This window comes from Kogia breviceps, chromosome 2 (genome assembly GCF_026419965.1).
Source record: "Kogia breviceps isolate mKogBre1 chromosome 2, mKogBre1 haplotype 1, whole genome shotgun sequence".
Lineage (NCBI taxonomy): Eukaryota > Metazoa > Chordata > Mammalia > Artiodactyla > Physeteridae > Kogia > Kogia breviceps.
Window position 1 is genome coordinate 200,871,087 of NC_081311.1, and position 24,449 is coordinate 200,895,535.

The window sequence follows — 24,449 nt, forward strand, 5'->3', positions numbered from 1 at the left end:
CGGGGTACACCTGGTCACGGTGGAGGAGAAAGGGTGCAGAGGGGCCCCTTGCCAAGCCCCCAGCCCCCTCTGAACGTGGTGAGGACCTTGGACTTGGAGCTCAGGCCCACCTCCCGCCCGGCTGTCTCGCAGCCCTGACCCCTCCCCAGGCCTGGGTGTCACCCCACCACTACTTGCAGCAGCTGCGACTTCCCAGAGCCCCGGCCGGTTTCAAGCAGATTCCTCGCCTATGTTCCGATAGCCAACCTGCTCTGTCCGGCCCCTCGGACAGGAACCCGTTTCAGACCTGTGATCACTGCCCTCTGGGCTCTTCCCGGCACAGACAGCAAAAGGAATCGTTCCTCGGTTTCAGGATTTAACACACGCAGCCAAGTCCTGGGCTGGACACCTTCCAACAAGACAGGTGAGTGGCAAGTATGACAAGGGCTCTGTAAATGGTCTCGTCACAAAAGCCAGGAAGAAAAAGCACTTTGACCCAGAGAGGAGCGTGGATGTGAATTCGCGTTTTTAAAGCAAAAGAATTGCCAAATGCGGGGGTCTAACAGCTTGACAGGAGCAGCAACCAAAGGTGATGAGGCGGCTTCTCTCGTCCTCAGTCCCGAGGCTTTTGAGCCATCACAGCCTCCTCCCCGGCACCTCACTAAAAATCAGGTTTAGACGAATTAAAGACAAATATGAAAGGGAAAGCTACAAGTCTTTTGGGAAATAATGTGGGAAAATATTTTTATGGTTTGAGGATAGCGAAGGCGGTCCCGGGAAAGCCACAGCGACACCGAAAATCACCAACCGTAAAGGAAACGATGGTTACACTTGGTGTTCTCTAAAGTAAGACTGATTTTCCACTCCCAGGAGGGGTGGGTTATTTTTTTCAGACTAACTGTTCTGCTGAAAACAGCTAGAAAATCTGGATAACAAGCAGAAGATCAATTCTTTGGAGGCATGGAGAGAACTGCTCAGTCAGCAAGGAGCTGAGGAGCCAGGATTCCAGAGAAAAGGGAAGTTCGGGAAGATCATCCCAACTTCAGCGCCTCTCGCGGCCGAGAGCCCAAGCAGAGCTCCCGGCACTGGCTCAGGACTCGAGGGACAAAAGCAGCTCTTTGTCCCCGAGAAGAGGTTCAGGGGGCAGAGAGGGAGCACAGCACAGGGTCTCTGCAGGACCGTCTGGAAGTCTGAGTGCCCTAAAGGAAATAGACTCATCCTCCGAAACACAAAAGCCCACTTTAGTCCACCGTCCACATGGGATTAGGATAATCTACCAGAAGTAAACCCAAATATCTGTCTAAGCAAAAGTAAGTCTCATCTGCACAAAGTTAAAACCATCCAGAATTTCAGTTAAACTCGGTAATTTTAAAAGCACAGTGTCCAGCATTTAATTAAAAATCACCAGGGCTTCCCTGGTGGCGCAGTGGTTGAGAGTCCGCCTGCCGATGCAGGGGACGCGGGTTCGTGCCCCGGTCCGGGAGGATCCCACGTGCCGCGGAGCGGCTGGGCCCGTGAGCCGTGGCCGCTGCGCCTGCGCGTCCAGAGCCTGTGCTCCGCGACGGGAGAGGCCGCAACAGTGAGAGGCCCGCGTACCGGAAAAAAAAAAAAAAAAAAAAAAAAATCACCAGGGATGTCAGAAGACAAGATCATTGGAACAGCAACCAATGGAAAACTACAAACAGAATCTCAGACGGCCTAGATATTGGATTTGTCACATAGAAGATTTTAAATAACCGATTGATGCACTCAAGGAACTAGATGACACGATGCTGGAATGTATTTCAAAAGAATCAGATGGAGAGTCTAGAACTGAAGTGTTCAGTAACTGAAATTAAGAAATAAACAGACGGGTTTAACAGCCAATTCGGTGGCACAAAGATTATGGAGGCATCCCCTCCGGGTTCATACAAGGACGGGGCTGGTCCTGGAAGTGAGCGCCTTCCTGTGCCCTGGGCCCTCCCGCCTCACCCGCGTCCTGACACGGTGCTCCCCTAGCAGATCGTGAGCCCGAGGGCTACAACCTGCTCCCCTCCGTGTCCCAGCACCCAGTGCAGAGCCACACACGAAATAAGCACCAAACAAATGTCTGCGGAATCAAAGAAATGAATCTCCAGCGTACCCCAGAGCCTTGCACTTAGTAAGTGTCCGCTGAAGATGCACTATATGAGAGGAAGTGGTCTGAAAACGGGGGCCTTCTCCTGGACCCTTTCCTCGGCCTCTTGTCTTGTCTAAATCTCCTTATACTGTCCCCGCAGCACGTCCCGCACTGGCCTGTGCCTCCTGGCCGCGGGGTGGGGCCCAGCTGTTGGCCCAGGGGAGGGCAGCCAGATGCTGTGGTCAGGCTTCAGGAATGTTCAGCTGTCTCAGCTGGGCCCGGAACACAGAGGAGCTGCTGTCTGTCTGTTTTAGGCAGCTCTGGGCACGTCTCCATCACATGGGCCGTGAGCCCCCCTGCATCCCTCGGAAGGCCCTGAACTGGCTCACAGTGGGCAGAGAGCCCCCTGGGAGGACTCTCTCTACCTGTGGCCTCGGGTGGCGTGCGTCCTGGAGAGCCCTTCCTCTCCGCCTCCTTCCAGCGTCCAGAATGGGGGTGGGACATGCACCCCAGTCTGCAAGGCGGGGGCAGGGATGGGCTCGGGGACGCTTCACCCACCCTGAGCCAGAGACTGCTGCACTCGGAGGGAGGGAAGGGAAGATTCTGCGGTGGGAGAGTGACCGGAAAGTCTTGAGAGGAGCCGGGAGAGCACGCCGTGGGGAGAGGGCTCGGGAGCCACAGGAACCGAGGCCCAAAGGGAATTAGAAAGTGGACGCCGCAGGGCCGCCGGGTCGCCTTGGGAAGTGGAAAAACCCCTGAAGCAAAAGCAGAACAGATCTGAAACTCCAGAAAATACCAGAAAGCTTTGCATTCCTTGGTTCTTCGGTGGCTAATATTGACCAAATTCCCAAAACGTGAGCATTTCATTTATTTTCAAATTTAGGATAATCTGATCTATTACATAAAAGGACTGGATTTTGGTTACAGAGCAGGATGTAAACGTTTCATGCCTTATGATGCAAAAGTCAATTACGGAGGACAAAGCGAATTAGGAAATGGAGGGAGAGGTCAGGGAAAAGTGTCTCTGAGGACAGAAAAGCCATTGTCAGCTGATTCACGCTGAGAATTGAAGGTAGAAGAAATAAAAACGAGTGTGCGGAGGGCTCTTGTGTAGTCACTGCTGCAAAGGTAAAAAGAGGGAAGGAATGGACTCTGTTTCACTGGGAGAAGGGGCAAGGGGGCAGTGAGGCCGAGTGGGCTCTTCTCTCCCACAGGGACCGGACACAGCGGGGAACGGTGGACAAGGCGTCTAAGTGGCCGTCGTGGGCTGGGTGGGCTCCGGGGAGGGGCAGACTCCCCCGGGTGTCCCTGTGCAGACGGCTTATGGGGGCCGACTGTCCACAAGGACCACCTCTAGAGGGAACCGGGAAAGTAGGATGGGCCTGGGGGGAGCTGAAATATGATGTCCTTGTCACGCCAGCCTCGGCCAATCCCCGGGGAGCTCTGACCCTTGACCGCCCTCCAGAGGATTCCCAGACTGAGGCTGGTGCCTGGACCACTGCACGGACTTGTCGTTGGATGGGCGCTTCCCCAGGGAGGGGTCTAAACCTGGGGGAGGCGGCTCCTCTGGGCAAAAGAGATTCCCAGGGAGGGACCTGGCTCCCTTTGCTCACCGAGCCAGGCGCTCAGTCTGGGGGTGAGAGGCGTGCACTACAGCCCGCTCCCCGTCGCTCGGACCTGCGCCGTCTGCCCTGCGGGAGAAGCTCCTACAGGCCCTGGCCAGCCTCTTCCCGGGACACGGCCAGCAGGGAGGGTAGCAGGGCAAAGGACAGCTGCACTCACCCCGCCCGCGTCCCCCCTCCCTGGGGTGACCCCCTACGGACAGGTGCCCCACCCGGAGGGACGCCTGGGCCCTCATCCCGAGGGGTCTGCACCCCTGCTCACCACAGGGCCCACGCCTGCCGCCCCCAAAGTACCCGGAGACACCCAGGGTGTCATTCTTTCTGCCCCACCTCCTGCCGACCCCCAATCCCCTGCTGATTGGGTGACTCTGGCCTGTCGGTCCCTCGGCTTAAGAAACCTGAAATGACCGGGTGGCAGCAGGACAGTCCCGCCGGGTGCCCTGTGGAAGCGAGACCCCTCTGGGAACCGGCCCAGGTAGACCCACAAAGCATAGAGCAAGAAGCGCCAATGCGTCGAAGCGAGTGACTGGGGAGGAAAGGGGGGCCCTGCGGGTCCGTGTTCTATGTGCTGGGGACATAGTATCGCAAAGCGCTGCTGATTAGCGGGCGCTCAGTGCGCTGGGCGGAGCGGCCATCCTCGGGGGGCGGGGGCACCAGGCAACCCCCAGGGCCTCAGTCAGTAGAGTGGAACCATGGGAAGGCCTGTCCTGCGGTCCTGCGACAGCACAGCGAAGCTGGCGCGTCACCGGAGGGGCCTCTGACGCTGTAGCCGAGCCGGGAAGTGGGGCCACGCCTGGCACTGCTCTGCTGCGGAGCGGGGCCCGGAATGACCTTCGGCCGACAAGCCTCCTCCAGGCTCGTGACAGTGTCAGCACGACGCCTCTTGTCCCCGGTTATGAAGGGGCTCGTGGGGGGTCTCCCGGCAGCAGGGGCCTCCTCTTCGTCCGGTCCGACCTTCTAGATGCTGTCTCCGTAAGACAAGCTGCTCAAAGTAAGCAACTTAAAGAAAGCTGACTACTTTCTTCCTTTTAATACTTTCTTGCTATTTCTATACCATCTTCCCCCGTCTTCAGGACAGCGCTGACGCTTACTCTGGGTGTATGAGTCTCCCAGGGCTACCGTAGCAAACGACCACAAGGTGGGCGGCTGACCGCAGCTGCAATGTATTTTGTCGCAGTCTAGAGCCCGCCCCCTGGAAGCAGGGCCACGTGGTCTGGGGCCCCCGTAAGAGCCCCACAGGCTGCCCAGCGCCTCCCCCAAAATCACTCTTCACGGCCTCCTCACCTCCTGAATCCGCTCAGCGGGGTTCCTGGTTCCCTCGCAATCCCTTGGTCTTTCTTGGAAAATCCGAGCCTCTATTCATGAAATGTCATGTATCTGCTAATTAGTTTTCCGGTTCTGTAGCGACGATAAGGAGACAGGACAAGCCCTCTGGCCATGGCCCAGAGACCCAGGAACCAGATTCCGAGGCTCGGCCCGGCTCTGGCGCCTGAGATGCCAGTTTGCCTGGAGCAGCTGTTTGGAGCAGGACTGGTACCCGGGGACATCGGCCCACCCTGGAGATGTGGGAGAAACCAGGCACAGCTAAGCCGGCTTCCCCGAGCTCCCGCAGCTTGTCCTGCGAGGCCCTGCAGAGCGCTTGCGGCTTCTGCATTTCCTGAGCTGCTCTGATCGCCCAACGCCCCTTTACGTACCAAACAGAAGACAAGGGGTGAGTTCAGAGAGAAAACCCGCGGACTAGCTGACTTTCCAATCTTAACAGACTCTTTCCTCTAGACTCAACTCGGTGGCAGGTCTGCCAGACAGGGGCTGGGGGGCAGTGGGGTCCATCCCAAGATCAGGGGAAGCAGGAGAGGAACAGTGAACGGGCGGGACCCCCAGAACACCGCCTCGCCCGTCGCCACAGCAACCCTGGGAGGTTGCAGCATCTCCATCCACAGGTCACGGGGCGGCGGGGGGGGGGGGGGGGGGTTGAACATCCTGCCCAGAGTAACAGGTGAACATCCACACAGCAGGGCAAGAAAACTTCCAGAAACTCTCAGCGAGAATAGGTCACTCAACAAGAACAAAGATCAACCTGGCATCAAACTTCTCCTCAGTACCCAGATTCCTGAAGACAATAGAATAACACCGGCCACAGGCCGAGGGAAAATCATTCTGAACCTGGAATTCTATACCCAGTCCACCTACAGACGAGTCACACGTAGCATCAACAATCCATTCCTGAAGGTCAACTGCTTCACATGAAAATGCTGCCTGGGACACCATTTTCCATTATTTGAAAAAGAGACAATTAGATGGATTACATATCAACCCTAAATTCACACTCATTCCCTAAAATGAAATAAAATATGAAAGAACCCCCATATAGTGACAAGTTCTGTTTGATTCGAAAATGTTAAAACCACACCCTTATGGGAAACAGTCAGCCTGGCTGTGATGCACGGTGGCCGAGAAAACCCAGATGTATCCGCGGGGCGGTGACATCCAAGTCTTGTCCCCTTGGCTGACATTTGACACCCCACCTGTTGCTTGGAGGGTAACTCAAGGCATAGTTTTGCTTAAAATATTGTGTTGCATTTTGAGGCTAGCAATGCAAATTTCTCCCATATAGTCAAACAAACATCAGCTGAGAAACTTTGTAATGAGAGATACATACATTCTACCAATTGCTATTAAAATCCAAGAGACATTTACCAGGAAAGCATTAACCAGGGAGAGTCTGGGAGGTACGCCCTATATAGCAATCAATCAATCAGTCAATCAATAGACAGACATGAGCGGAGAATAAAGACGTTTTCGGGTATAAGAGTTCTCAGAGAGTGTTCTTCACAGACCCTTTTTGAAAAGGAAATCACACAAGCGTGTGGGTTTTTAAATTGCTATTGAGATACAATTTACATTCTATAAGATCCTGTTTTAAAGTATACAGTTCCGTGGCCATTCGTATGTTCACAAAGTCACGCAACCATCATCACTCTCTAATTCCAGACCATTTCACAACCCAGAAATGAAACCCCGTACCCACAAACTCTCATTCCCACTCCTCTTTTCCCCCAGCCCCTGAAAACCACTAATCTAATTACTGTTTCTATGGATTTCCCTATTCTGGACATTTCCAATAAATGGAAGCCTATGTATGATATGTAGCCTTTGTGTATGTCTTTTTGTTTGTTTGTTTCAGCTAGCATAATGTTTTTAAGCTTCATCCACATTGTAGCGTGTATGAACACTTCATTCCTTTTTATGGCTGAATAATATTCCATTTTATGGATATGCTACATTTTGTTTATCCATTCATCTGTTTATGGACATTTGGGTTATACCCACTTTTTGGTTATTACAAAGAATTTTGTACAAGTTTTTGTTTGAACATATCTTTTCAATTCTCTCAGGTATATATCTAAGAATAGAATTGCCAGGACATATGGTAATTCTCTATTTAAGTTTTTGAGGAACTACCAGACTGTCTTCTAAAGTCATTGCACCGTTTTACAGCCCTGCCAGCAGGTATGAGCGTTCTGATTTCTCCACATCCTCAGCAACGCTTATTGTCTGATGTTTTGATTCTAATTATCCTAGTGGGTGTGAAGTGGCATCTCATTGTGGTTTTAACCTGCCTTCCTCTGATGACAAAGATGTTGAACATCTTTCCATGTATTTATTGGCCATTCATATGTCTTCCTTGGAGAAAGGTCTATTCAGATCCTTTGCCATGTTTAATTAGGTTATTTGTCTTTTTATTTTTGAGTTGTAAGAGTTTCTTATATATTCTAGGTACTAGACCCTTACCAGATACATGATTTGCAGATATATTCTCCCATTCTCTAGGCTGTCTTTTCACTTTATGATCGTGGCCTTTGGCACACAAAAGCTTTACATTTTGATGAACTCAAATTCATCTATTTTCTTTTCTCTGATCACTTGTGTTCAGGATGGGTCCTTGAAAGATGAAAAAGTCAGATGCATCAGAGAGCGATGAGATCCAGATCACAACAGATTCCACGGAGGGGTGAAAAGGTGAAGGTGCTGAGACCCCAGCAAGCAGCACCCCCGAGACGGCGTTGAGCGGACACAGGTTCCAGGGGGAAACATCGTGAGAAGAGGCATTTCGAAGACCAGGCACCATCCTTGAGATTCTTACACAGCTCGCTGAGTGACAGAGACGGACAGTGTGAGGGAAAAAAAGAGACAGTTAATAATTCTAGGAAAAACAAACAGCTATACCATGAAGCAGCCATGAAGCCGTATCATGGCTCTGAAATAAGTAACACAACAAAGTTTCCATTAAATAATACACATAAATTTTCTGGCTTTAAGATAATATTTACATAGTCACAATAAGGTAGACACTCTTGTTTTTAAATTTTAGATTTTCAACTTTGGGGTAAAGTAGAGAAGACTTAATACAATTTCAGAGCAGAATGCAAACGTCACCCACCTTGACAGGTGACAGTGAAATGCGAGCATAGGAAGGAGGGGAGAGAGGTGAAAGGATGGGGCAGGGAGGCTATGGTCTACATCACACTACACGGGGACTTGGGATACGGCAAATGTAATTAGTGGTGATGAGAGTGAAAGAGGGGCCATGAAAGAGCTGAGCACAGCTGGGCATTCCCCGGCCGCCCAGTGGTTAGGACTCAGCGCGTGCACTGCCAGAGCCTGGGTTCGATCCCTGGTTGGGGAACTAAGATCCCACGAGCCTCGAGGCACAGCCAAAAAAGAAAACTGAGCACAGGACACAGGGATGGGGCCAGAGGGCTTGAAGAGCTAAATACTCCACCACCATTGCAGGAAGTCAGCAGAGCTTGGCAAAAATAGAGCAGGGTGAGTATATCATTCCAAATTCCAGACATACCATAAGGAATCCAGAGGTCACCACCAGACAGACAAAAACCAGGCATTCAAAGAGTGAAAAGTCCTCATCTTGGGAGCGAGGCGAGGGCACTTGTGAGCCAGAGGCTTGTTCAATGAGCCCATTAACACATCTTAACTATGTGACTATAGTGATTTAAGATGAAAGCAAGTACTTCTCACAACACCAGGACCTTAATAGAAAAAAATGGACAAATAAAAAAGTCACAATAAAAGAAACATAAGTGGTTGTCAGACATATTTCTAGAATCAATTTAAATTCGGTGTTAATCAATGCAATACAAACAAAATAGCAAAAGAGCATGTTTTGTCTATCAAAATTGCCAAGACTTTTAGAAATGACAGAGCTGGTGAGCTTAGGGTGAGACATGAACTAGTATTTTGCCAACAAAAGGGCGAATCCATACAGTATTTCTAGAAAGCAAGTTGGCAAATGTGTAGAAAGAGCCTTAAGTTGTTTGTATACTCTGTCCCAGAAATTCCACTTCCAGACATTAAGTTAAATAAATAATAAGGAATTCAAACACATATATACAAAGATAATCTTCACATCATTGTGTAAAATAACACAAACTCTACTGCAATCTATCAATACATGTCCATCATCAGGGCGGGTTGGTTAAAAACATGACATATCTGGGCCTCAGGCCACTAAAAATGGGTTCAAGAACTTGAATGAAATGGGAAAGGCTCTGAAGTAAGTTAACTGGAAAAAGCACGATTCTGAGCCGTCTATAGTTTATGCGCTCAACTCTGTGCGCACTCACTCATGGACACTCGCAGAAATACCATATATCGTGGGTTACGTATATCGGCCCTGGGGGGCTGGGTTATGCCTCGGTAGCATGTGGCATCCAGATCCCAGAGGCCTGACTCAGCCAAGAGTCATTTGTTCTTCACGCCAAGGGTCCACCAGGGTCACCGGAGGGTCTGGTCTGCATCACCCTCTTGGCAGCCGCCTGGAAAGCTGCTGCCTCCGTCGGACCCACGGCCAGTCTTGGCAGAGAAGAGGGAAGGGGCCCGGGCTAGCTCTTGAACATCTCTGAGTGGTGACCACGATTCTTCTGCTGTTTCATTGGCCAAAGACGTCACACGGCACCCTCAAAGCCGACGGCCCAGGATGTACAATCCTTCCATGGGGAGGGTCTTGAAAATGGATGGACAATAAGACGGTCACTTCCTCAGTATTCTGTTGTCACCTCTGGAGCGGGAAAAACAGCCCACGTGGGGCCAAGATCACTGGCTCTGCCCGACGTGCTTTCTCCCCTTCTGGCCTTGGTAACGAGCGCCCACCCGCTGACACATGGCCACCCAGAATAAACACTCTCTTCCCCAGCATCCCTGCCGCTGCTGGGGTGGACGTGTGACTCTGTTCTGTCCCGGGGGATGTGCGTGGATGTGGATGTGGATGGTCCAGAGCGTGTCCTCCAAGAGAAGCGCCCGCCCTCCAGCCCCCTCCAGCTGGAGCAACCCGGGGTGGGCAGGGTGGCAGCGAGAGCCTCCTCAGGCCACACAGGCCGAGGCAGAGCCCAGGGTGGCAAAGGCGCAGGAAGGACCCAGCTCATCCGTGTCGCCGAGCGGTCGCCGCGTCCACCGGGGCCGCCCGTGCAGAGGTGAGCCGCTGTCTTGTCCGACACCCTCTGTGGTATTGCTGATGGGGCCACCGAATTTAAGTTGGAATATGCCTTACGAGAGACACACAAGCGGTAAATGTGATTCTCGAGCATCTTACCCAACGCTCAGGATGCACTGAGGACTCGGCTGGCCCGGGCACAGACTTGGGGCCACCTCCAGAGGAGAGCCTTAGGACCACCCGGGCTCTTTAGGATAAAGCAGACGGATGGGTGTGTAAAAGGAGGGCTGGCCGCCAAGGGCACCTAAAGTTGGAAGGGACCTGCCCGTCCCCTCTCAGGCACCCCCGCTGGCTGGAAGTTGGGGGCTCCTCCCCCATCGGGCGAGACGAGGGGGGTTTGCTCTTGCTCTGAGCCACCAAGAGGAGAGGCAGTGTGTCACTGGGTGATAGATGACCGTGCGCGCTCTTCTGTTGTTTGCTTACAGCGTTCAAGGGGCGGTGCTTGTTTCCTGGGGCTTCCAGGCCCTGCCCCGCCTTCCTGCTTCTCTGCTGCCTCCTGCTCCGGCTGTCCCTGCTCCCGGCAGGTTCTCCTGCTGTGGGACCAACCTTGGGGCTGTTTCCAGGAGCCCCTCGAGGCAGACGCCCGGCGTCTTCAAGCCCTACCATGGACGCTTTGCACCTTCCCAGTGCTCTGGCTGCATCCTCGTCTTCAGGACGGGGGCCTTACAGCCGAGGGGTCAGAGGAGGTCACCAGCCCCAGGCCCCTCAGTTTACACCTGGGGCTACAGAGCCCAGGCAGGCAGGTGGGTCAGGGGCCTCGCCTCCAGCTTGCATGGGTGGTGGTTGTAGTGGGTTGAACCGTGGCCCCCAAATACGTCTGGGTCCTCAGCGCCAGAAGCTGTGAGTGTGACCTTATTTGGAAAAGGGAACTTTACAGATGTAGTTAGATAAGGATCTTGAGACTAGACCATCCTGGATTAGGCGTGACCTCAACCCAAGGACAGGTGTCCTTACCTGAGAAGGAGGAGGAAATTCAAGACTCCGATGCCTGGAGGGAAGACAGCCACGAAGAGACAGAGGCTGAGGTCGGAGAGATGCAGCCACAAGCCAAGGGACGTGTGGGGCTGCCGGGAGCTGAAGAGGCGGGAAGGAGCCTCCAGAGGGAGCTCGGCCCTGCGACACCTTGGCATCTTCTGGCCTCCAGAGCCGTGAGAGGATAAACTCCTGTTACGGGAGGGCACCCAAGTGTGGTGCTGGGCGCCGGCCGCCCCAGGACACTGACACGGACTTGGGTGAACTCAGCCTCCTCCTTCCCCGGGGCCCCGACGGGCAGCAGCAAATTCAGTCGCGGGACCCGCGGCCCAAGACCTGAGCCCAGGCAGCTGGGGAGGCCCGAAAGCACGTGAGCCTCGGGATCCCCGCAGGGCACAGGCTCCGGGCCCCCCTGCGCTGGGTGGCGGCCCCTCCCTGCAGGCTCCCAAGGTGACAGTGGAAAGGCTGCAGAGCCTACACCTGGGCGAGCAGCGGATGGAGGCTGCCGGAGGGAGGGGTGGGTGCAAGCCCCCCACCCCCACCCCGAGGCTGACATCTGTGGGCATCGCTGGGTCGCAGCCCGCTCAGCCCAAGGAGAGCTGACTCCAAAGACAGCCCCGGTGCTACTATTGGCGGAGAAAAAAACCACTCTAAGCAGTGCCTGAGACAGGCTCAATGACCTCCGCGTCACAGGCCAGCTCAGCTCCCACCTGGACCACACAGGCGCGGGCGTGGGGAGGGGCGGGGCTCTGGTTTCCAGGACCAGGGGCTCTGCTTTGTCTCCCAGGCTGGGAAGCCGAAATGCAGGCTGGCTGCCGTCTTGAACCCCCTGACCTGCTGGGACCCAGGGCCCCGCACAGTGAGCGCCTCCATCCATTCAGTGGTGGCCTGTGGCCTCGGGAGCTGAGTCTAGCCGGGGGCACGGCAGTGCCTGATCTCTGACACCCCAAGCTCTTGGCCCGGGATCCCCAGCCTTGAGAGGGTCTGTCCAAGTCACACCTCCCTTGAGCCGAGCGCCAGTCGCTGCCGGAGGCCTGAACGGCGCTCGCTCGGACACTCAGCTCCCTCCCTGTCAGCCCCAGTTTCCCAGGGGTGGTCGGTGCTGCTTTCGGGCGGGGCCTTCAGGCTTGGCGCGGGGCCAGACGCTGGCCCTCCTCGCTTTGCTTCTTCCTTCTGGCCCCACGGCTTCTGATTCCAGAGGCAGGGTCACGGTGGGCCTGCCCACTTTGGGGGCGGTGGCAGCCTGGTCCGCAGGAGTGTCTGCTCCAACGTGGCCTGGTTAAAGGGACCTTGTCCCTTTAACCTTGTCCTCCCCGCCAGGAGCGGCCCCTCCAGGGCGGGTGCCCGGTCATCGGCCTTTGCGGCCTTTGCGCTCGGGATGAATGGGACTCTGTGTGAGCAGGGCGGGGACCCGGGGTGGCCCTGGGCTAGGGCAGGACAGGCCTCCCTCCCGCTTTCCCGGCTCAAAGGCAAATGTGGCTCTCAGCGCTCTAGGGGCCCAGGATGGAGGAGCCTTTCCCCCAGGGCAAGACCTGCACCAGAGACAGCGTTCACAGCTCCCCTCCACCCCAGGCCTCCCAGCGACAGGCGGGTGAGGGCCTGGGACATGGGACCCGGCACTGGAGGCCCTCGACTGCTGCCCCTCCCGCCCACCTTTGGGTCTGGCTCTCAAGGACAGGGCAAGCTACACTTTGCATGCGAGTTCCGGGAGGAGGGGCTTCCTGCCATCAGAGCAGGGCGGGCCCCAACCCAGGGCCGGCAGCCGACCTCCCACGAGCACCGAGCACGGGGCACTGCAGGGCAGGACACTTCCGAAGGGCCCCCACGCCAGGCAGGATGAGGGGTCCCCATCCTCCATCAGGTAAGAGGGCAGGCCTGGCCCAGAAATTAGAACCAGAGCTTGGCTGGAGAGAGGCGGGTGGACCCCAAGTGAGGCCCCGTCCTCAGTGCCCTGGTTTCCAGCTCCTGAAGCCCCTTTGCTCCATCCCAGGCAGGGGGACAGGCCCCCAGTCCGGACACTGTGGAAGCCCCTCTGCGGCCCTGAGCCACTCCGTGAGATCCACGCCGGGTCCCTGAGGCCGAGCTCTTGCTGCCTGTGTAACAGAGACCCAGCGTGGGGTGCAGAGCAAGAGCCCCCCGTGCCAGGGCCCCTCCCCCGTCGCCCCCCCCCTCCAGCCATGGCTTAAGTGTCTAACTATTAAGGCAACTGTGACCCCAGTTTTAAAAGCTCACTTCCCCATACACCCCTCCGGCACGGGAGCCTCTGGGACCCCGGCTGGTGTGGCCTCATGTGGGAGCCGGGTTGAGAACCGGACACAAGCCAGGCTCGGGGAGCCCAGGGAGGCAAGGGGGGAGGTGGCAAGACGGGGAGGCGCGGGCACAGCTGTTCCTCCCTCCCCGCAGCACCTCCCGCAGCGCCTGCTCCCAGCGCGCCAGACTCTGCCCACCTGGCGGCAGGATTGCCCAGGCCTGCCTCGCAGACCCTCCTCCAGGAGCCCAGGCTGGCAGCGCTCTGACCCCAGGGCCCCCCCGGACCCCGGCTCTGTGAACGCACGTCAAGGTTCGGCTTTGCTGCAGGACGCCCGGGGCACGTGGGGCTTGGAGACCTGGCACCGGGCCCGGCACCGCCACGGTGGTCACGGGCCTCCTGGCGCCGTGTGCTCAGGGTCCCGGGACGCCCGGGGGGAGGGCGAGGGGCTGTGTTCGTCCCTCAGCGAAGGGCACGTGGCGATGAGCAACCCGGGAAACGGAGCCCGGGGGACGGTCCCCAGCCCTGGGCACCGCCAGGAGGCCTCGGTGGAGCCTCAGGCCGGCTGCTGGTCGCCTCTGCCTCGGGGTCAGCACCGCGGACGGCAAGGGCGCGTGGCGACCCCTCCCGCCTGGGAATGCTGCCCCCCGCGTGTGTCCCCATCAGTGGAGGGAGCACAGGGACAGAGGGTCCGCGTCCCCAGTGGGTAAGCCCCTCCTCCACCCAGCAAAGAGCTTCGAGACCCGCTAATGAGCCCAGCCCCCATCAGGTGAGGATGCCAGCCTGGCCGGGACGGCGGGACGGCAGCTGGTACTCCCGCGGGCTCCCCAGCCCCAGAGGGGGCCGGGGGAGGCTGCAGACCACCCTCTACCCCAAAGCCAGGCGGTAGGAGGCTGCCGCAGGCCAACATTGAGCTCAAGGGAGCGCTTGGTTCCAGGGGACCTGAAGCGTCCTGGTCCGGTGGAAGCCTGGCATTCCACACTGCGGGGAGGCGAGTGGCCTTGGAGTGTCCCTTCCTGCTGGACTGACTTCTGATCCCTGTCCGGGCCCCGCCCCCACGCCACCAACCCCGTCGCCCTGGGTCCTGGGTCAGGTCTGCCCCGCCCTCGTCTAGACCCACCAGCTGCCCAGAAAGCTGTCATTAGACCACACCAGCCCGCGTGTCTCACCTCCGAGAGCTCACAGCAGCTCTCTAGAGCAGCTCTCTTCCAGGGAACACAGAGGGCATACCGACGCAGACCTCAGGGCGGTGCGCCCCTCACCTCGGGTGACTCTGACATCAAGGCCCTGGGACACCCCCTCCCCACATGCCCTCCTCCTGGGGACGGCCCGCGACAGACTGGTGACTGGATTCTGAAGCGCGTGTGTACATTTCTGCGGAGTTTGTAATGATGCGAGAAGCACAATAAAGTGGTAAGATCTGGTCAAAATTGTATAGAACATATAAGCCCAACAATACTGAGAAGGAAGCCATAAAGAGCGCTGAGGAGGAGTCCTGATGAAGCAGGTGTGTAGGGATCTGAGTCTCGCCCGGGTGCGCCCAGAGACCCAGAACCGGCGGCAGCTGTGCTGTGTGGTCTGCACAGGGCCCTTACGAATCCCCTGACCTAATCTGTATTTCTGAATTTGGTTTTCTTTTTTTTTGAAAGAGGTAGGGCCCCCCACCAAATCAGCGAGAAGCCTCTCAAAAGCCAGCTGGCCCTCTTCAAAGGGGTGACCCTCCCAGACCACCAGACAGAAGTGGGGTTGACAGCCAGGCGGCTGGGTGTGGCACTGAAAGCACAGCTCCAACAAGCCGAAGCAATTAGGAGACGACTGACTCTTGTTGCTGAAAACCCTGGTAGTAGTGTGGTCTTCAGGTCAGGATCGCACAAGGCTCACTTTGGTTTCTCTGCCGTCCTCTCTGTTCTGTTCTGCACATGGTGATGCCTGCACCTTCCTGGGGGGTGAAGTCGGCCTCATCCTTCCCCTCACCCTGGAAACCTGCACCATCCACCAGGGCAGCCACTGGCCTCACTGGCTGCTGAGCACATGAAATGAGGCTCGCCGATTGAACCTGAGATGTATGGAAAATAAAGTCCATGTCTGATTTGGAAGATGTCATTAAAAAAACGTAAAGTATCCTGGTAGTGCTTTTTATTTTATTTTTAAATGATTTATTTATTTATTTATTTGGCTGTGCCAGTTCTTAGTTGCAGCACGTGGGATCGTCGTTGCGGCATGCGGGATCTTTAGTTGCGGCATGCGGGATCTTTAGTTGTGGCATGCGGGATCTAGTTCTCTGACCAGGGATCGAACCTGGGCCCCCTGCATTGGGAGCGTGGAGTCTTAACCCCCGGACCACCAGGGAAGTCCCTTAGTCGTCATTTTTAAACTGATCACCTGTTGAAATAATAATACTGGGGACATCTTGAGTTAAATAAAACACTAAAATTAATTTTATCTATTCCTGTTTACTTGTTTTCATGTGACTACTAGAAAACTGTAAATTACACATGTGGCTCTCATTCTATTTCTTGGGCAGCCCTGGGCTGAAGCAAGAGAAAGAGGATGTCACCTCTCTGGACATAAATACAAACAGGTCATGTCACGCACATTCTAACCTCAACCAATTATCAGGGCTGGAGGGATTGCATGATGCGACCCGCTTGGGCCTCTAATGTCCGTCCTTGACCCAATCACTATGGCGGCGCAAAAGCTCTGGGCAGTGCACGTCTGGAGCTGGATGTGGGTCCCCCACCCAACCCTCATGACTGCTACACGACGGGGCAAGGAGCAGACTCTGACGTGGGTTGGTTCAGGATAACCGCTCGCTCTTTGATGCTCTCCCACGGAATCCGAGCTGTCCTTAGCAACCAGCGTGAACAAGAGGATGCACCAGAAGGGGTGTCCTGGGACCCGCAAGCTTGTGCTAAGAAGTCTTGCAGCTTCCACCCAGGACTCTTGGAGCCCACCCACCCTGAGACCACCACGCAGGGGCCACATGTAAGGGCTTCATCAATAGACCAGGGTGAGCCCAGCCACCCCATCTAGACACGGCACCAGACGTGCCCTTGAAGGCATCTTAGACGAACCACATGAACCCACAGAACTATGTGAGATAATAATCTACTGTTGTTTTAAGCCACCAAATTTTCTTTTCAATTTTTTTTATTGTGGTAAAGTACACATGACACAATTTAGCATCTGAACCTTTTTTAAGTGCACAGTTCTGCGGCATTAAGGACATTCACGCTTTTGTGCAACGATCACCACCATCCTTCTCTGGACCTCCTTTCATCTTGTAAAACTCAAACTCCATGCCCACTAGATAATAACTGCCCCTCCCCTCCCCCAGCCCCCAGCAGTCACCATTCTACTTTCTGTCTTTATGATTTTGTCTACTCTAAGTGTCACGTGTATATGGGATCATACAGTATTTGTCTTTTTGTGACTGGCTTATTTCACTCAGCACAATGTCGTCAAGGTTCAACCATGTTGAAGCCTGTGTCAGAACTTCCTTTCTTTTAAGGCTGAATAATGTTCCATTGTATTTATAGACCACATTTTGCTTATCCATTCATCTGTCAGTGGACACTTGGGTTCCTTCCATATTTTAGCTATTGTGAATAATGCTGTTATGGCCACGGGTATACAAATATCTCTTTGAGACCCTGCTTTCAATTCTTTCGGCCGTTTCCCAGAAGCGGAATTGCTGGATCATATGGTAATTCTATTTTTAATTTTTTGAGGAACCACCATACTGGTTTCTATAGCAGATGCGCCATTTTGCATTCTCACCAACAGTGCGCAAGGGTTCCAATTTCTCCGCATCCTCTCTCTCTTAGTGGCAGTAGTTATCTTAATGGGTATGAGGTGGTATCTAACTGTAGTTTTGATTTACATCCCTAAGGATCAGTGAGGTTGAGCATCTTTTCATGTGCTCATTGACCATTTTGTATCTTCCTTGGAGAAATGACTGTTCAAGTCCTCTGTCCATTTTTAAAAATTAGGTTGTTTGTTTTGTTCTTGTTGTTGAGTTTTAGGAGTTCTCTGTATATTCTAGATATTAACCCTTTATCAGATATATGATTGGCAAATGTTTTCACCTATTCTGTGGGTTACATTTTTACTCTGTTGATATTATCTTTTGATGCACAGAATTTTTTAATTTTCATGAAATCCAATTTGTCTATTCTTCTTTTATTGCCTGTGATTTTCATGTCATATCCCATTACCAAATCTCATGTCATGAAGCTTTTGCACTGTTTTCTTTGAAGAGTTTTATAGCTTTATGTCTTACATTTAGGTCTTTGATCCATTTCGAGTTAATTTTTGCATATGGTGTAAAGGAAGAGTCCAATGTCATTCTTTTGTGAATGTCCAGTATTCCCTGTGCCATTTGTTGAAAAGATTGTCTATTCCCCATTGAATGGCCTTGACATCCTTGTCAAAATGTATTTGACCATATATTTGAGGATTTGTTTCTGGGCTCTCTAGTCTATTCCACTGGTCTATATGTCTGTCTTTGTGCCAATATCACACTGTTTTGGTCACTGAAGCTTTGTAGTAAGTTTTGAAATCAGGGATTGTGAGCCCCCAGCTTTGTTCTCTTTCAAGATCGTCTTGGCTCTCTTAGGACCCTTGAGATTCCATGTGAATTTTAGGCTGGGTTTTTCTATTTCTGTAAAGAAGTCATTGGAATTTTGATAGGGATTGCTTTCAATCTGTAAATTGCTTTGGGTTGTATTGACATCTCAACAATTTTAAGCCTTCCAATCAATGAACATAGGATGTATTTTCATTTATTTAAGTCATCATTAATTTCTTTAAGTAATGTTTTGTCACTTCCATTGTACAAGTCTTTCACCTCCTTGGTTAAGTTTATTCCTAAGTATTTTATAGAAATGCAACTGTTTTTTGTGTGTTGACTTTGTATTCTGCTACTGAATACATTTATTAACTCTAACAGGTTTTTTGTGGAATACTTAGGTTGTTCTACATATAAAATCCTATCATCTGTGAACAGTTATTGTTTTCCCTCTTCCTTTTCAGTTTGGATACCTTTTATTTCTTTGTCTTGCCTAATAGCTTTAAAACTTCCAGTACTGTGTTGAATAGAAGTGGCAAAAATGGGCATCCTTGTCTTGTTCCTGATCTTAGAGGAAAAGCTTTCAATCTTTCACCATTGAGTATGATGTTTGCTGTGGCCTTTTCGTATATGGCTTTTATTATGTTTAGGTAGTTTCCCCCTATTCCTAGTTTGTTGAGTGTTTTATCATGAAAGGGTGTTGAATTTTGTCAAATGCTTTTTCTGCATCAATTAGCATGGTCATGTGTTTTTCTTCCCTTCATTCTGTTAATGTGGCATATTATATTGATTGATTTTGTTACATTGAATCATCCTTGCATTCCAGGAATAAATCTACTTAGTCATGGTGTATAATCCTTCTAATATGCTGCTGAGTTCAGTTTGCTAGTATTTTTTGAGCATTTTTGCATCAGCGCTAATGAGGGATATTGGTCTGTAGTTTTCTTGTAGTGTCTTTGTCTGGTTTGGATATCAGGGTAATGCTGGTCTCATAGAATGAGTTAGGAAGCATTCTTTCCTTTTCAATATTTTGTGGATGTTTGAGAAGGATTGGTATTCATTATTCTTTAACTGTTTGGTAGAATTCAATAGTGAGGCCATCAGGTCCAGGACTTTTCTTTGCAAGGAGATGTTCGATTACAGGCATACCTGATTTTATTGCACTTTATACACTTCACAGATATTGCAGGTTTTACAAATTGAATGTTTGTGGCAACCCTGCATTGAGCAAGTTTATTGGTGCCATTTTTCCAACAGCATTTGCACATCTTATTTCCCTGTGTCACATTTTGATAATTCTTGCAATATTTCAAACTTTTCCATTATTATTATTACGTTTGTTATGGTAATCTGTGATCAGTGATTTCTGATGTTACTATTGTAACTGCAGATGTGGTAGAAATAGCAAAAGAACTAGAATTAGAAGTAGGGCCTGAAGATGTGACTGAATTACTGCAGTGTCATAATACTACTGCAGTAATGGATGAAGAGTTACTTCTTACAGATGAGCAAAGAAAGTAGCTTCTTGAGATGGAATCTCAAAGCAAAGTGTTTAGAATATTACATAAACTTAGTTGATAAAGCCGCAGCAGGGTTTGAGAGGATTGACTCCAATTTTGAAAGAGGTTCTACTGTGGATAAAATGCTATCAAACAGCATTGCGTGCTACAGAGAAATCGTTGTTGAAAGGAGGAGTCACTCGATGCAGCCAACTTCATTGTCTTATTTTAGGAAATCGCCGCAGCCGCCCCAGCCTTTAGCACCCACCACCCTGATCAGTCAGAAGCCACCGACACAGAGGCAGGACCCTCCACCCTCAAAAAGGTTATGACTTGATGAAGGCTCAGATGAGCGCTAGTATTTTTTAGCAATTAAGTATTTTTCAATTAAGTATGTACATTGTTTCTTTACATATAATGCTATTGCACACTTAATAGACTACAGTATAGTGTAAACATAATTTTTATATGTACTAGGAAACCAACAATTTTGTGTGACTCATATTGTTGTGATATTTGCTTTATCGTGGTGATCTGGAACCAAACCCACAATATCTCTGAGGTGTGCTTGTACTGATTCAATGTCCTTGTTATTTATAGGTCTATTCAGATTTTCTGCCTCTTTGTGGTTTAGTCTTGTTAGGTTTTGAGTTTCTAGGCATCTTTCCATTTCATCCAACGTATCCAATTTGTTGCTGTACAGTTGTTCACGGTACTCTCTTATAGTACTTTTTATTTCTCTAGAATCAGTAGTAATGTCCCCATTTTCATTTTTTACTTTAGTAATTTGAGTCTTCTCTCCTTTTTTATTAGTCCATCTAGCTAAAGGTTTGCCCATTTTTTTGATCTTTGAAAAGAACTAACCTTTCATTTCGTTCATTTTCCCTATATTTTTCTATTCTCGATTTTATTTATCTCTCCTGTGATCTTTATTATCGCCTTACTTTTATTAGCTTCGGGTTTAGTTTGTTCTTTGTTTTCCTAGCTCCTCAAGTTGTACAGTTACGTCGTTGGTTTGAGATCTGTCTTGTTTTTTTCCCAGTTGAATTGAGATGTAATTGGCATATAACATTGTGTTAGTTTCAGGTGTGCAACATAACGATTTGATATCTGCAAATAACATGAAATGATCACCACCGTAAGCTTAGTTAACATCCCTCACCTCACATAATTATAATTCTTTTTCCTGTGATGAGAACTTTTTAAGATCCACTGTCTCGGTGACTTTCAAATATACAATATGGTACTGTTAACTATAGTCACTCCGCTGTGCGTGACATCTCCAGAACTTATAACTGGAAGTATGTACTTTTTGACCACCTTCATCATACTCCCCAGGTCCCACCTCCTGCCTTTGGCAACCACCAATCTGTTCTTTGCATCTATGAGTTCAGATTTGTTAGATTCCACATATAAATGAGATCATACAGCATTCATCTTGCTCTGTCTGATGTATTTTACTTATAGCATAACTCCCTCAAGGTCCAGCCATATTTTTGCAAATGGCAGGATTTTCTTCTTTTTTATGGCTGAATAATACTCATTGTGTATATATAGTACATTTTTTATCCATTCATCCACTTGATGAACATTTAGGTTGTTTCCATGTCTTGCCTATTGTAACTAATGCTGCAATAAACATGGGGGTGTACAGATATCTCTTCAGTATAGCAGCTTTGTTTCCTTCAGATATATACCCAGAAGTGGAATTGCTGGATCCTATGGTGGTTCTGTTTTTAATTTTGGGGGGAACCTCCATACTCTTTTCCATAGTGGCTGCACCAATTTATATTCCCACCAACAGTGTATAAGGATTCCCTTTTCTCCACATCCTTGCCAACACTTATCTCTCATCTTTTTTATGATAACTATTCTAACACGTGTGAGGTGATAGCTCAGCATGGTTCTTTTTTGGTTTTGTTTTGTTTTGTTTTGTTTTGTGTGGGTATTTTTGCAGTACGCGAGCCTCTCACTGTTGTGGTCTCTCCCGTTGCAGAGCACAGGCTCCGGACGCACAGGCCCAGCGGCCATGGCTCACGGGCCCAGCCGCTCCGCGGCATGTGGGATCTTCACGGACCGGGGCACGAACCCGTGTCCCCTGCATCGGCAGGCGGACTCTCAACCACTGCGCCACCAGGGAAGCCCTCATCGTGTTTTGATTTGCATTTATCTGATAATTAGTGATGCTGGTTGGTTTATTGTGTTAAGTCCTTTATTTTCTTACTTATCTTCTGTCTAGCTCTTCTATCCATTATTGAGAGTGAGGTATTGAAGTCTCCAACTATTATTGTATAACTGTCTATTTCCTCCTTCAATTCTGTCAGTTTTTGCATCTTACATTTTTATGGTCTGTCATTAGGTGCATAAATGTTTATAATTGTTACATATTTTTTCTGTATTGAATTTTTATTGATACAATGTCCCTCTTTGTCTCTTATAACTTTTTTTTGATTTAAAGTTTATTTTGTCTTATATTGGTATAGCCACCCCTGCCCACTTTTGGTCACTGCTTGCATGGAATATCTTTTTCCATCCTTTTACTTTCAATCTATTTGTGCCTTTAGATCTCAAGTGAGTCTTTTGTAGACACAGCATAAGCACATGTTTTTATTCATTCTGCCAGTCTCTGCCTTTTGGTTGGATCGTTTAATCCATTTACATTTATAGTAATTACTGATAAAGAGAGACTTACTTCTGTCATTTTGTTATTTGTTTTCTACATGCCCTAGAGCTTTCTTTGTCCCTTATTTTCTGCATCACTGTGTTTAGTTGTTTCTTGCAGTGAAACACTTAAATTCCTTCCTCATTTCTGAATGTTGCATTCTTGGCTCTGGCTTCAGCAGAACTTTGTACTTGAAGGGTAGCAGAGGTGAGAGAGAAAGAGGGATAACGATGCTGTGCTGCTGGCTTTGAAGACGGAGGAAGGGACCATGAGCCAAGGGATGCAGGTGCCTCTAGAAGCCGGAAAAAGCCAGGAAATGGACTCTCCCTTAGCACCTGCAGAAGGAAGCCGGCCCTGACGACACCTTGATTTGAGGACTTACGACCTAACAACTGTAAGTCAATACACTGTGCTGTTTTAAGCCACCGCGTCTGTGGCAATCTGGTACAGCAACCATAGGAAATTTCTAGGTGCAGGTCACCTAAAGCTTGTGGTGGTGGCACTGAAGGAAAACGGGTGCAGTGACCGCCTTTAAAACTCTGCTGGAGTTGGAACTGCGCGCTGTTGGTTGGTTGCATTTCACATGAGCACATGGTAACGAGAGCTAGATGGCACTGGAGCCTTCCCCATGCCTCCACATCACCATGTGCAAACATCCCCCTGTACTCCTAGTGCTGGCACATTTGTTTTGAATTACTTTTGTGGAAAAAAAAAAAAAAAGATATGTAGGGGCTGTGGCATGTTAATAGTAGCTTACGATTAAGATCATTTTAGTCCATGCACCACTTTGGAAAAAATGAATCGCAGCAGCGCAAGGATGGCTCCGGAAAAGCATCTGTGCACGCGGGACTCCCCTCAGCCGTCTGCAGACGGGCATGTCATCGCGAGCCGCCATTCTCAAGATGTTATGTCAAGCACCTCCCACTGACGGCTGTGTGCAAACTGTTTGCATCTTGTTAGAATCCGATCCGGCTTGGATTTCTTTCTTCAAAGCCCTTGATGAAGACAAGCCACGTCTGTTTTGTGTCAGTTGCTGTCTCTCTGCTGAAATCTGCTCCTTCTGTGCTCGGAGTCTCTCCCCTCCACGTGGCTGCTCCTTTGGGGCCGAGCACAGGCGGATTGCTGAGCCCGCCAGCGAGCCCGCCAGTCTGGACTGAGAGGCCAGAGATGGGGGCCATCCCCAGTGGGCACACGAGTCTTAGGTGGTAAATAGGAGCTCACAGAGGAGTCTCTGCTTCTTTGAAGTGCCAGGATGAAATGTAGCAAAGAGGATTTACATCAAAATGCTATTCAAGACATGCCATTCCCCTGCCTTTAGTCAATGCGTGCTTTTCAAGGGCTAAATATGAAAAGCCCTATGGCCATTAAAAGGCCTGGTTTGGGGACGAGTAATCAGGAAATCCCAGCTCTTTAGAACAGGCACTTTTATTTCTTGGGGCTTTCCCCCTCCTCTGTACGTCTTTAAGAAGAACATGCCAAGGCTGCTGGAAGCTGGTTTCCAGATGACTCTACTGGACCAGCCAGAGCACTGAGGAGTGACTGTGGGGTCTCCTAAGGGCCAAAACCAGGAGCATCACCATAAAAGGACTGATCTTTTGTGAAGTGGTGAGGCTGCCGTCAAGGGAGGCATGCAAGCAAAGGTGGGACGCCCAAACGGATGATGCAGAGGGAGGTGCGGGGGACGGTCTGCCGAAGGCTTCTGCCCGTGTGCTTTGATGTTGCGCACAGCCCCATCCTGGCCTTTCACTGGCAGACTGCCTTCTCGCCGCAGAGAGCCAAAAGGCACCGTCACATTGACAAGAAACGGCCAGTCACTGAGACGCATGGGTACATGTCTTCCTTTTGTGTCTGTGCCATCGTCCTGCTTAATATTGCAAATGGCTGGTGCAAGTGTTTAACCAGGTCACCGCAATCCCTTGCATCCTAATTCAGTGTGATTCCAATTTGGATTCTCTCCTTCATTATGAGACTTTCAGAAATTACATCAAGAACGGTAAATGTTTGTCCTTTAAACCAAATTCATGTCCTTGCTTTATGACGGCTTAAATAATGTGTGACTGTTTCTTCTGTTCTCAAGCCAGGAAGGATTTTTTTTTTTAACTGATCATAGGACTATAGCACAGGGGTCTCCAAGCATCACCTCTGAAACCACATGACTCTCCCTGTGAGCTGAAGGGGCCCGCAGTCACACATTCCAGGTAACTTGATACCAGAGGCCCATGTGGTACCCGTGGGGTCCTGAGCCCTGGGCTCACACACACGTGCAGGAGCCTCCCAGAGTCTGGAAGAAG

General features: G+C 50.8%; 1 long non-coding RNA gene across 4 annotated transcripts; it reads left to right on the top strand.

The window, feature by feature from the left end:
* The first annotated feature begins 12,791 nt into the window (after window positions 1–12,791).
* LOC136793723 (uncharacterized) lies at window positions 12,792–22,193 on the top strand. 4 transcript variants are annotated; one of them, XR_010839345.1, is made up of 5 exons: window positions 12,792–13,040; window positions 13,583–14,934; window positions 15,077–15,540; window positions 15,952–16,412; window positions 21,493–22,193. It is a non-coding gene; the product is annotated as an uncharacterized lncRNA (long non-coding RNA). The 4 variants fall into 4 exon arrangements; XR_010839346.1 differs by adding an exon at window positions 13,170–13,297 and having other exon boundaries at window positions 13,583–15,540; window positions 21,493–21,810; XR_010839348.1 differs by having other exon boundaries at window positions 13,583–13,739; window positions 14,365–15,540; window positions 21,493–21,810.
* The last annotated feature ends 2,256 nt before the right edge of the window (window positions 22,194–24,449 follow it).